The sequence below is a fragment of the Hylobates moloch genome, unplaced genomic scaffold (genome assembly GCF_009828535.3).
Source record: "Hylobates moloch isolate HMO894 unplaced genomic scaffold, HMol_V3 SCAFFOLD_1, whole genome shotgun sequence".
In the NCBI taxonomy this organism is placed as follows: domain Eukaryota; kingdom Metazoa; phylum Chordata; class Mammalia; order Primates; family Hylobatidae; genus Hylobates; species Hylobates moloch.
Window position 1 is genome coordinate 142,037,622 of NW_026652276.1, and position 12,642 is coordinate 142,050,263.

The following is a 12,642-nucleotide window of genomic DNA, read 5'->3' on the forward strand; positions in this document are numbered from 1 at the left end:
AAATTTTAGACAAGGTGGAGTATAGCGGTACAGTGGCGAGATCATGGCTTACCTCAGCTTCAACCTCCTAGACTCCAGTGATCCTCCTACCTCAGCCTCCTGAGTAGCTGGGACCACCCCACTTGCCTAATTTTAATTTTTTTTTTTTGTAGAGATGAGGTTTCACTTTGTTGCCCAGACTGGTCTTGAACTCCTGGCCTCTAGCAATCCTCCCAGTTTGGCCTCCCAAAGTGCTGGGATTACAGGTGTGAACCACCATGCCTGGCCAATTTGAGCTTTTTGAGAGAAATATCTTACTAGGGATATGTGGGAAAGAGTGTTCAGGGAGTGGCAACAGCATGTGCAGTGAGGCATGGAGACATATTTTGTTCATAAAAGAGGGAATCCTTTGACCCCGAGAACCTTAGTTTGTGTTTGGGTCACTCCTGGAGTTTGGGTCTGTTCTAGGTAGAGTAGGGTGTGGCTATCATGAAAACTCCTCATCCTAATCATATTTGCCTGCCCAGCTTTCTTTCCAATACTAACTCAGTTCTCTGAAGGAGCAGAGTGATCTTGGCAACTCTTACTAACTTAGTCTCTCACATCCGTTCAGTTCACTGTTGGATTCAACTCAGATCCATCTTCACTGTGTAGTATCTTTGTACTCAGTCTGCAGCAGTGGTTTTCATGTGTTATGAATGGGACATAGAAGTGGTCTAAATAGAATTTTCTTAACCATTTTTAAAACGATTCTTAATTCTCATACAATTCTCAAAAAAATGCCCAATAACATTATTACAGTTTTCAGTGCTATTTACAAGTTACCATATGGTGTAACTTTGTTGCCCTCCACCATGGATGGCAGAGTGAGACACTGTCTCTTAGAAAAAAGATAGGCAGAACAAGTATTAATATGGAATATCATTATTCCCATTTCATAGATGTTAAAACAGAGATACTGAGTTAAAACATCTTGCTCAGACTTATACAACTGATAAATGGCACAGCTAGGTTTCAACTTAAGTCTTCTGATTCCCAAATCAGTGCATTTTCTACTACTATCAGTCATTATAGGAAAGACAATTAAAACTCCAGTACTTAGTGAGAGAAGATTTATTATTGCTATTAATTATCCTACTGTTATACCAGATAAGGACTTGATGATGCTTCCAATCATTGTTCAGTTGTGTATTTTCTCTGTATGATAAACTTTAGACTAAATCAGGTCTTAACTGTGAAATACTTCATACCCCAAGAAATGTAGTAAGAACGGAGCACAGCTATTGATCAAATCCAATGCCTACAAAGCAGTATATCCAGTATGTATTAAATCTGTTATCCAGATTAGTGTATACATGCTATCTTCTTAACTAACATCTGTTTCTCATACTTCACTGAAATTACCAGTGAGACTACAACTAATAAAATTGGTTTAGAACCAAAATCCAATGAAAGCAAAGTCAATTACATGTTTGTAAGAGTATAAGCATACAGTTAGATCAGTATGCAAATTGTGACCTTCAATGGTCTTTTCTTTTAAGCCCTTAGTCTTACAAAGATTAATTTACTACCTAGAACTTCATTTTGTGAAGCCACTAAGACTTAAGATTATTAGATTTTTAATTGTTTACATATGAATGATATGTATATGTGTGTATATATATATTTATATATACATTCTATAATCTCTATATCTTTGTGGGGGAAGCCCTGTTCTAATATCAAAAATAATGGATTAGACAGCTAGATATTTTCAGTTTCATGTTAACAAAAGAGCAGACCAAGTTAAAAAATTAAGTTCACATCAACATTGTCTAGGAATCATGATTTAGACACCATGTTTGATGCTGTGAGAAATATAAAGTTAAGTAATACTTAAAAAGTTTACAGTCTAGTGGAAGAGATAGTCATGTTAACAAATAACTAAAATACAACATAGTGTTTGCTTGTTTTAAAATAGAGACACAAACAAAAAGCAATTTGATGGAAAACAGATGGAGAGATTTATTCCATACTTGGGACGGCTTCATTGAAGAGATGGCATTTGATCTGATCTTGAAAAACATGTAGGATTTTTGTTTGAAGAAGTGGGAATGCAAGGCTAGATGGAAGAAATAACAAAAGCAGTCTGGGCGTGGTGGCTCATACTTGTAATCCTAGCACTTTGGGAGGCCAAGGCAGGAGGATCGCCTGAAGCCTGGAGTTTGAGATAGCCTAGACAACAAAGCACGACCCCATCTCTACAAGAAATTAAAAAAAAAAATAGTGGCCAGGCACAGTGGCTCATGCCTGTAATCTCAGCACTTTGGGAGGCCGAGGCAGGAGAATCGCTGGAACCTGGGAGGCAGAGGTTGCAGTGAGCTGAGATCATGCCACTGCAGTCCTTCCTGGGTGACAGAGTGAGACTCCATCTCAAAAAATAAAAAATAAAAAATAAAAATTAGCTAGGCATGGTGGTGCACGCCTATAGTCCCAGATACGTGGAAGGCTGAGGTGGGAGGATTGCTTGAGCCCTGGAGTTCGGGACTGTAGTAAGCTATAATTAAGCCACTGCACTCCAGCTTGAGCAACAGAGTGAGACCTTGTCAGAAAAGAAAAGAAAAAAGAAAAGAGAGAGAAAGAGAGAGAGAGAAAGAAGAAAGGAAGGAAGGAAGGAAGGAAGGAAGGAAGGAAGGAAGGAAGGAGAGAGAAAAGCAGAGGCCCAGAGGACATAGTGCAAGCATAATTGAGGAACAGTGAGAAATATCTTTCATCATATTATCAAACACATGGAGAAACAAGCTCTAGCCAGCACCTTCATATTATGGCATTGGCTTAGTTAGCACAGTGGTAGATATATCCCTGAAAGTCATTCTTAGGTTGGGAACAGCTGGTAATAACTTACTTATATGTGGAAGTAATTGCAAACCACATATACACTGTACTAAACTAAAACTAAACGTACCACCAACTTAGCTTCCCCTCGAATCTCAAAATGTTTGTAGCAACTCCAGCACCCATCCACATGAAAGGAAGTATGATAGAAAGAAAGTCAGAGTGGAAGGAGTCAGTAGCCTTACTTGATTGAAGTAAAGTATCTTATTTTTGCAAATTTTACAAAATTGTATGACCATGTAAACACATTGATAGAAACTTAAACTTCCTGAGCCGGGCGTGGTGGCTCACACCGGTAATCCCAGCACTTTGGGAGGCTGAGGTGGGTGGATCACCTGAGGTCAAGAGTTCAAGAACAGCCTGGCCAACATGGTGAAACCCCCATCTCTACTTAAAATACAAAAATTAGCTGGGTGTGCTGGTGGGCGCCTGTAATCCCAGCTACTCGGGAGGCTGAGGCAGGAGAATCGCTTGAATCTGGGAGGCGGAGGTTGCAGTGAGCCGAGATCATGCCATTGCACTCCAGCCGGGGCAACAAGAGCTAAACTATGTGTCAAAAACAAAACAACAAAAAAAGAAACTTAAGCTTCCTTTGTTTTCTGGTAAATCAGCCTTCTCATGACCCTGATGCTAACTTCCTTTCTGTAAATTCATGACATGCTTTTTCTAGAGGTGCTCCTTAAGCATTTGTTAATAGATTAGAGCAGAATTCTCACATCTTTCTGAAGATCTTAGAGCATACTTGTAGTAAACAACAGCATCTGAGCTATAGGTGATAGGCAGTGTCAAAGTCAAATAAAATGTAGAGAAGTATCTCAAAACAAAATGTTTTATTTGGGAAAACAGATTTGCAATTCAGAGCATATACATAGACCAGGGATATGTCTGAAGAACAAAGAAAACATTGGGGGTTTTATTAGAAAAGGAAATATTATGTATTGTTTTGAAAGAAAACTCATTGGCCCTGTGGAAATTGTCAGGAGTGGGCAAGCTGATTGGTGAGTGACAGTGGTAGGTAAAACTAGTCTTGGCGGGGTGCGGTGGCTCAAGCCTGTAATCTCAGCACTTTGGGAGGCCGAGGCGGGCAGATCACGAGGTCAGGAGATTGAGACCATCCTGGCTAACACGGTGAAACCCCATCTCTACTAAAAATACAAAAAAAAATTAGCCGGGCGTGGTGGCGGGCGCCAGTAGTCCCAGCTGCTCGGGAGGCTGAGGCAGGAGAATGGCGTGAACCCGGGAGGCGGAGCTTGCAGTGAGCCGAGATTGCGCCACTGCACTCCAGCCTGGGGGTCAGAGAGACTCCGTCTCAAAAAAAAAAAAAAAAAAAACTAGTCTTAACATTATGACAGTTCATTTCAGTTTTACTAGGTAAAACTGGTCTTACGGTTTTAGCAGGTCTTTTAGTAACTGGCTTGTGAGATAAATCCTGGGTAGGTGCTTGTACCCACCAAGTGCTTTTCTTTCCCTCTCCTTGGTCTCTCAACTTCATTTGAGTATGACAAGGTAACTCCAATTTATACAATCAGTTTTCAAAGCAGTAAAGCAGGCAGCCAACTTTTAGCTCTCTGTTTTTGTTTGTTTTTTGAGAAGATATCTCTCTCTGTCACCTAGGCTGGATTGCAGTAGTATGATCTTAGCTCACTGCAACTTTGAACTCCTGGGCTCATGCTATCCTCAGCCTCCCAAGTATGTAGGACTACAGGCACATGCTACCCTGTCTGGTTTATTTATTTATATTCTTAGTAAGCCTGGATCACATAAGAGAAAAAAGGGGCTGTTTTTGTTACTTCTATTGCATTTTGTTCTTAGGCAGTCTGAAAAGTTGAAATCACTTATTCAATTTCTAGACAACTTGGGATTCTTTTTCTTGGCTCCTTTCCTTACTTTAGTTTTCTTGTTATTTTCCTTTTATTTTTTAAATTTTTATTTATTTTATTTTTTTTTTAGACAGAGTCTAGCTCTGTTGCCCAGGCTGGAGTGCAGTGACACTATCTGGGTTCACTGCAACCTCTGCCTTCCAGGTTCAAGTGATTCTCCTCCCTCAGCCTCCTGAGGAGCTAGGATTACAGGCATATACCACCATACCTGGCTAATTTTTTGTATTTTTAGTAGAGATGGGTTTTTGCCCTATTGCCCAGGTTGGTCTCAAACTCCTGAGCTCAGGTGATTTGCCCACCTCAGCCTGCTGGGATTACAGACATGAGCCACCACCCCCAGCCTATTTTCTTTTTAAACAAAAGAAAACTTACATTTTTAAGATTAATATTCCAAGGTCATTTTTCTTTCCATGCCAATTATATAATTTGGAATAGAGAACTTATGTTTTAAAGGCTGTCAACTAACTGAGACCCTTTGTGTTATGGAGAAATGTCGAGTTTTGAAAGAAACAGTTATTTTTGTGAACTTTCTGTTCACTGGCTGAGACAGACTTTCCAATAGAGTCTGTTTGGGCCTGTTTGGCCTGCTGGGTCATTTTATATCCTCTGTCTGTAGCCATCAATTGGTTTATGCTTCCTGTGTAGACATGGGTGATCTGGGACGGTTACATGGCGTCCTGTTTTGGATGACAAGAGGGAACCATGAAAATAAATCCATTAATTCCATAAATATTTAGTGAACACTTGTTTGAGGTAAGTGCTGTAATTAGTTTCTGGAAACATGAATATGAAGAAAACACAGTCTCTGCCATCAAGAAACTCAGGATCTAATAAACAGACAAACACAGTAAACTCAGATAAATTAACACAATAAACTCAGATAAACACAGATAAACTCAGATAAATCCTACTGAGAAAAGTGCAAAACATGTGGTCACTTGCTTTGCTTGGTGGAGATAGGGAAAGCTTTACTGTAGTGGTAGCATTAAAGGTGGGACTTAAGGTATCCATGGGACTTTGCCAAAAAATAATAGGGAAGGCATTCTAGGCAGAAAAACTAACATGTTCCAAGATCTGTCTTTTAGGGAAAGTGCCCAGAAAGTGGGGAATATGATATGGAAGAGCATGTGGTATATTTGGGGGAATGCCTGGAGACACAATGAGGCAATTCAATCAATGCCAGATTATAGCTAAGAAGGTTTGGTTTTATCCTGTATGAAGTAACACAATGTGAAAGGCAGAGAAAAAAACTTGATGATTATTTTTAAAAATTTATTTGTAGATGATCTATTTATAACAGAACTAAAATTTGATCACATAAACATGGTAACCTGCATGATCATTTTGGATTATAAATAAATTATTTCATGTTTTCAGATTATCTACAATTATTACAGGGTGAAATTAATTGACTGTAGGTTTTATAGACCTTACATACAAAACACCAGATTCTCTTGTCTTCCTTTAGGTTAGATGAGTAATTATAAGTATGGATTATTATAGTAACAAGAAACAAGCTGGATTGTTTTGAAAAAGCAGTAAGATTTTTTTCTTAAAGCAAAAAAGCCTCACTCTATGACTTAATTCAAGTTCTATATTAGATTAAGTACTACTTACTGATGGATACGGTGAAATTATACCTTAACTTAGACAAAGTAAAGAGTATATTTTCTTTTAAACCAAAGGCAAAGACTTAGAAGGAGGAACAAATTACCATTCTGAGAATTTTAAAAACCAGCCCTCTTTTCTCCCAGGCCATACAGTGAATATGCAACATAGAAAATAAATAAAAGGACCGGGCACAGTGGCTCACTCCTGTAATCCCAGCACTTTGGGAGGCTGAGGTGAGTGGATCACGAGGTCAGGAGATCAAGACTATCCTGGCTAATACAGTGAAACACCATCTCTACCAAAAATAGAAAATATTAGCTGGGTGTGGTGGTGGGAGCCTGTAGTCCCAGCTACTCGGGAGGCTGAGGCAGGAGAATGTCGTGAACCTGGGAGGCGGAGCTCGCAGTGAGCCGAGATCGCACCACTGCACTTCCAACCTGGGCGACAGAGCGAGACTCCATCAAAAAAAAAAAAAAAAGAAAAGAAATAAAAGACATTAAAATGTTTTTACTGAGTACTGTAAAAGGTTACTAATGATCAGTACCAGCATGCTTTCCCTAGTTATGAAATCTCCAAAGGTTATAAAATGAAAATGTCATTGTAGAGGTGGGGCCAAGATGGCCATCTAGAAGCAGCTATGGTGTGTGGCTGTCATGGAGAGGTGGTTAATACAGCACCTTCAACTGAAGCATTGAAAAAGGTGAGTTAATATAGCATCTTCAACTGAAGCATCCAGGTACGCACGTTGGGACTAATCAAGGAAATAACCTATGGAGAATGAAGAAAAGCACGATAGGATCATGACCCACCCAAGAGCCACATGGAGCCATGGGAATGTCCCCCACCCAGGAAAGCAGTGAGTGAAGGTGCAACCCCAGGAAACCATGTTTCTCCCATGGACCCTTGCAACCCTTGGGTCAGGAGACTCCCTCGTGACCACACTCCACCAGGGCCTTCATTCTGATACACAGGGCTGCATGGAGTCTTGACAGAGCAGCTGCTCAGGCAGGCATGGAAGCCCAGGAGCTTTATATACTCTGGCTCCAGGCTTCCTGGCAAGGCAGGAGGTTAGACCTAGGAAGGGGGGCTGAATCCAGAGGGCTGAGCAGCAATGGTCTGTGGGCCCCATTTCTGTGGCATCTCACAGGATAAGACACAATGGCCTGGAATTCCAGCCAACCACCAGAAACAGTGTCACACCTACCTGGGATGAAATGGGCCACCACTGTTGCTCTTTGGGGAATTTGTGCAATTCAGCTGTTCCAGCCTGTGGGCTTTGGAGAGCCCAAGCTGACCAGGTGGAAGCATTACCCCACCATGGCACAGCTGCTCTGCAACAGTGTGGCCAGACTGCTTCTAAAAGCAGGTCTCTGATCCCATTCCTCCTGACTGGGTGAGACCTCCCAACCGGGGTCTCCAGTCACCCACTACAGATGCGTTTGGGCTGGCAACAGGTCCATACCTCCCTGGGAGGGAGCTTCCAGTAGAAGGGGCAGGCTGCCATCTTTGCTGTTTTACAGCCTTCACTGGTGATACTTCCTGGTACTAGAAAATCTGAGGCAACCAGGCCCTGGAGCAGACCCTCAGAAAACTGCAGCAGCCCTACAGAAAAGTGGCCAGACTGTTAGAAGAAAAAACAAACACCTAATCCAAAGGTCAGCAGCCTCAAAGATTGAAGGTAGATAAGTCCACAAAGATGAGAAAAAAAATCAGTACAAGAATAATGAAAACTCAAAAAGCCAGAGTGCTGTCTTACCTCCAGATGACAACATCACATCTCCAGCAAGAGTCTGGAACTGGATTGAGGCTGAGATGGCTGAAATAGCAGAAGTGGAATTCAGAATGTGGATAAAAGTAAATTTCTCTGAGCTAAAGGAGCATGTTGTAACCCAATGCAAGGAAGCTAAAAGTCATGGTAAAACATTGCAGAAGCTGACAGACAAAATCGCTAGTATAGAGAAGAACACAACCAAACTGATAGAGCTGAAAATACAGTACTAGAATGTCATAATGCAATCACAAGTTTTAATAGCAAAGTAGAACAAGCGGAGGAAAGAATCTCAGAGCTTGAAGAGTGTCTTTCTGAAATAAGACAGGCCGACAAGAATAGAGAAAAAAGAATGAAGAGGAATGAACAAAACCTCTGAGAAATATGGGATTATGTAAAGAGACTGAATCTACCACTGATTGGTGTGCCTGAAAGATATGGGGAAAATAGAATCAATTTTGAAAATATATTCTAGGATATCATCCATGAGAACTTCCGTAACCTTGCTAGATAGGGCAACATTCAAATTCAGAAAATGCAGAGAACCCAAGTAAGATAGTCCATGAGAATATCATCCCTGAGACACATACTCATCTTCTCCAAGGTCAAAATGAAAGAAAAACTATCAAGGGCAACTAGAGAGAAAGGCCAGGTCACCTACAAAGGGAAGCCCATCAGACTTTCAGCGGAAAGCCAAACAGCAGACCTCTCAGCAGAAACTCAACAAACCAGAAGAGACTGGGGCCCAATATTCTATATTCTTAAAGAAAAGAAATTCCAACCCAGAATTTCATATGTGACTAAACTAACCTTCATAAGCAAAGGAGAAATAAGATCCTTTTTAGACAAGCAAATGCTGAGGGAATTCGCTACCAACAGACCTGCCTTACAAGAGCTACTGAAGGAAGCACTAAATATGGGAAGGAAAGATTGTTACTAGCTACTACAAAACACACAGACTGGTGATGCTATAACGCAACCACATAAAAATTCTGCAAAACAATCAGCTAACAACATGATGACAGGATCAAATCCAAACATATCAATACTAACTTTAAATGTGAATGGGCTCAATGTCCCAATTAAGGACACAGAGTGGCAAGCTGGATAAATAACCAAGACCCATTGGTATGCTGTCTTCAAGAGACCCATCTCACATGCAGTGACACACATAAGCTCAAAATAAAGGGATGGATAAAAATCTACCAAGCAAATGGAAAACAGAAAAAAGCAGACGTTGCAATCCTAACTTCTGACAAAGAGACTCTAAACCAACAAAGATCAAAGAAGACAAAGAAAGGCATTATATAGTGGTAAAGAATTCAACAAGAACTATCCTAAATATATACACATTCAACACAGGAGCACCCAGATTCTTGAAGAAAGTTCTTAGAGACCTTCAAAGAGAATTAGACTCCCACACAATAATAGTGGGAGACTTTAACACCCCACTGATGATATTAGACAGATCATCAAGACAGAAAATTAACAAAGATATTCAGGACCTGAGCTCAACCCTAGAACAAATTGACCTGATATATATCTACAAACATCTCCACCCAAAAACAACAGAATATACATTCTTCTCATTGCCACATGGCACTTACTCTAAAATCAATCACATAATCAGAAGTAAAACACTCCTCAGCAAATGCAGAAGAACTGAAATCATAACAAACCATCTCTCAGACCACAGTGCAATCAAATTAGAACTCAAGACTAAGAAATTTACTCAAAAGCATACAATTACATGGAAATTGAATAACCTGCTCCTGAATGACTTTTGGGTAAATAATGAAATTAAGGCAGAAATCAAGAAGTTCTTTGAAACTAGTGAGAACAGAGATACAATGTATCACAATCTCTGGGACACAGATAAGGCAGCGTTAAGAGGGAAATTTATTGCACTAAATACCCAAATTAGAAATTAGAAAGATCTCAAGTTATAATAACAATCTAACATCACCAATAAAAGAATGAGAGAACTAAGAGCAAACAAATCCCAAAGCTAGCAGGAGAGAAAAAATAACCAAAAGTATAGATAAACTAAAGGAGATAGAGATACAAAAAAAACCATTCAAGAGACCAATGAATCCAGGAGCAGATTTTCTGAAAAAATTGTAAAATAGACCACTAGCTAGACTAATAAAGAAGAAAAGAGAGAAGATTCAAATAAACACAATCAGAAATGACAAAGTGGATATTGCCACTGACCCCACAGAAATACAAACAACCATCAGAGAATATTAGAAACACCTCTATGCACACAAACTAGAAAATCTAGAAGAAATGGATAAATTCCTGGACACATACACCCTTCCAAGACTGAGCCAGGAAGAAACTGAATCCCTGAACAGACCAATAACAAGTTCTAAAATTGAGGCAGTAATAAATATCCTACCAGCCAAAAAAAGCCCAGGACTAGATGGATTCATAGCTGAATTCTATCAGATGTACAAAGAAGAGCTAGTACCATTACTACTGAAACTATTCCAAAAAATCGAAAAGGAGGTACCCCTCCCTAACTCATTCTATGAGGCCAGCATCATCCTGATACCAAAACCTGGCAGAGATATAACAAAAAAAGAAAACTTCGAGCTAATATCCTTGATGAACCTCAATGCAAAATTCCTCAACAAAATACAGGCAAACTGAATCTAGCAGCATATCAAAAAGCTTATCCACCACAATCAAATAGGCTTCATCCTCAGGATGCAAGGTTGGTTCAACATATGCAAATCAATAAATGTGATTCATCACCTAAACAGAACTAAAGACAAAAACCACATGATTATCTCAATAGATGGAGAAAAGGGTTTCAATCGAATTCAACATTCATTCATGTTAAAAACTCTCAATAAACTAGGTATTGAAGAAACATACCTCAAAATAATAAGAGCCATATATGACAAGCCCACAGCCAACATCATGCTGAATAGGCAAACATTGGAAATATTCCTTTTGAAAACTGGCACAAGACAAGGATGCCCTTTCTCACCACTGCTATTTAACATAGTATTGGAACTTCTGGCCAGGGCAGTCAGGTAAGAGAGAGAAATAAAGGGCATACAAATAGGAATAGAGGAAGTCAGACTATCCCTATTAGCAGATGAAATGATCCTATATCTAGAAAACCCCATTGTCTCAGCCCAAAAGCTTCTTAAGCTGATAAGCAATTTCAACAAAGTCTCAGGATGCAAAATCAATGTGCAAAAATCGCTAGCATTCCTATACACCAACAACAGGCAAACTGACAACCAAATCACAAACAAACTCCCATTCACAATTGCCACAAAAAGAATAAAATACCTGAAAATACAGCTAACTAGGGAGGTGAAAGACCTCTACAAGGAGAACTACAAACCACTGCTCAAAGAAATCAGAGATGACACAAATAAAAAAATTTCATGCTCATACATAGGAAGAATCAATATTATTAAAATGACCATACTGCCCAAAGCAATTTATAGATTCAATGCTATTCCCATTAAACTATCACTGGCATTCTTCACAGAACTATAAAAAAACTATTTTAAAATTCATGTGAAACCAAAAAGAGCCCGAATAGCCAAGGCAATCCCAAATAAAAAGAACAAAGCTGGAGGCATCATGCTACCCGACTTCAAACTATACAAGGCTACGGTAACCAAAACATCATGGTACTGGTACAAGAACAGACATATAGACCAGTGGAACAGAATAGAGAACCCAGAAATAAGACCACACACCAACAACTATCTGACCTTTGACAAACCTGACAAAAACAAGCAATAAAGAAAAGATTCTCTATCCAGAAAATGGTGCTGGGATAACTGGCTAAGTCATATGCAGAAGATTGAAACTAGACCCCTTCTTTTATACAAAAATTAACTGAAGATGGATTGAAGACTTAAATGTAAAACTCAACACTATAAAAACTCTGGAGGACAACCCAGGCAGTATCATTCAGGACATAGGCATGGGCAAATATTTCTTGATAGAGACACCAAAGCAATTGCAACAAAAGCAAAAATGGACAAATGCAATCTAATAAAGAGTTTCTGCACAGCAAAAGAAACTATTAACAGAGTAAACAGACAACCTGCAGAATGGGAGAAAATTTTTGCAAACTATGCATCTGACAAAGGTCTAATATCCAGCATCTATAAGGAACTTAAATTTACAAGAAAAAAATCAAACAGCCCCATTAAAAAGTGAACCAAGGACGTAAACAGACACTTCTCAAAAGAAGACACACATGCAGCCAACAAGCATAAGAAAAAAAGCTCAGCATCACTGATCATTAGAGAAAGGCAAATCAAAATTACAATGAGATACTACCGCACACAAGTCATAATGACTATTATTAAAAAGTCAAAAAATAACAGATGCTGGTGAGGTTGTGGAGAAAAAGGAATGCTTATATACTGTTGTTGGGACTGTAAATTAGTTCAACCATTGTGGAAGACAGTGTGGCAATTCCTCAAAGACCTAAAGACAGAAATACCATTTGACCCTGGAATCCCATTACTGGGTATATACTCAAAGGAA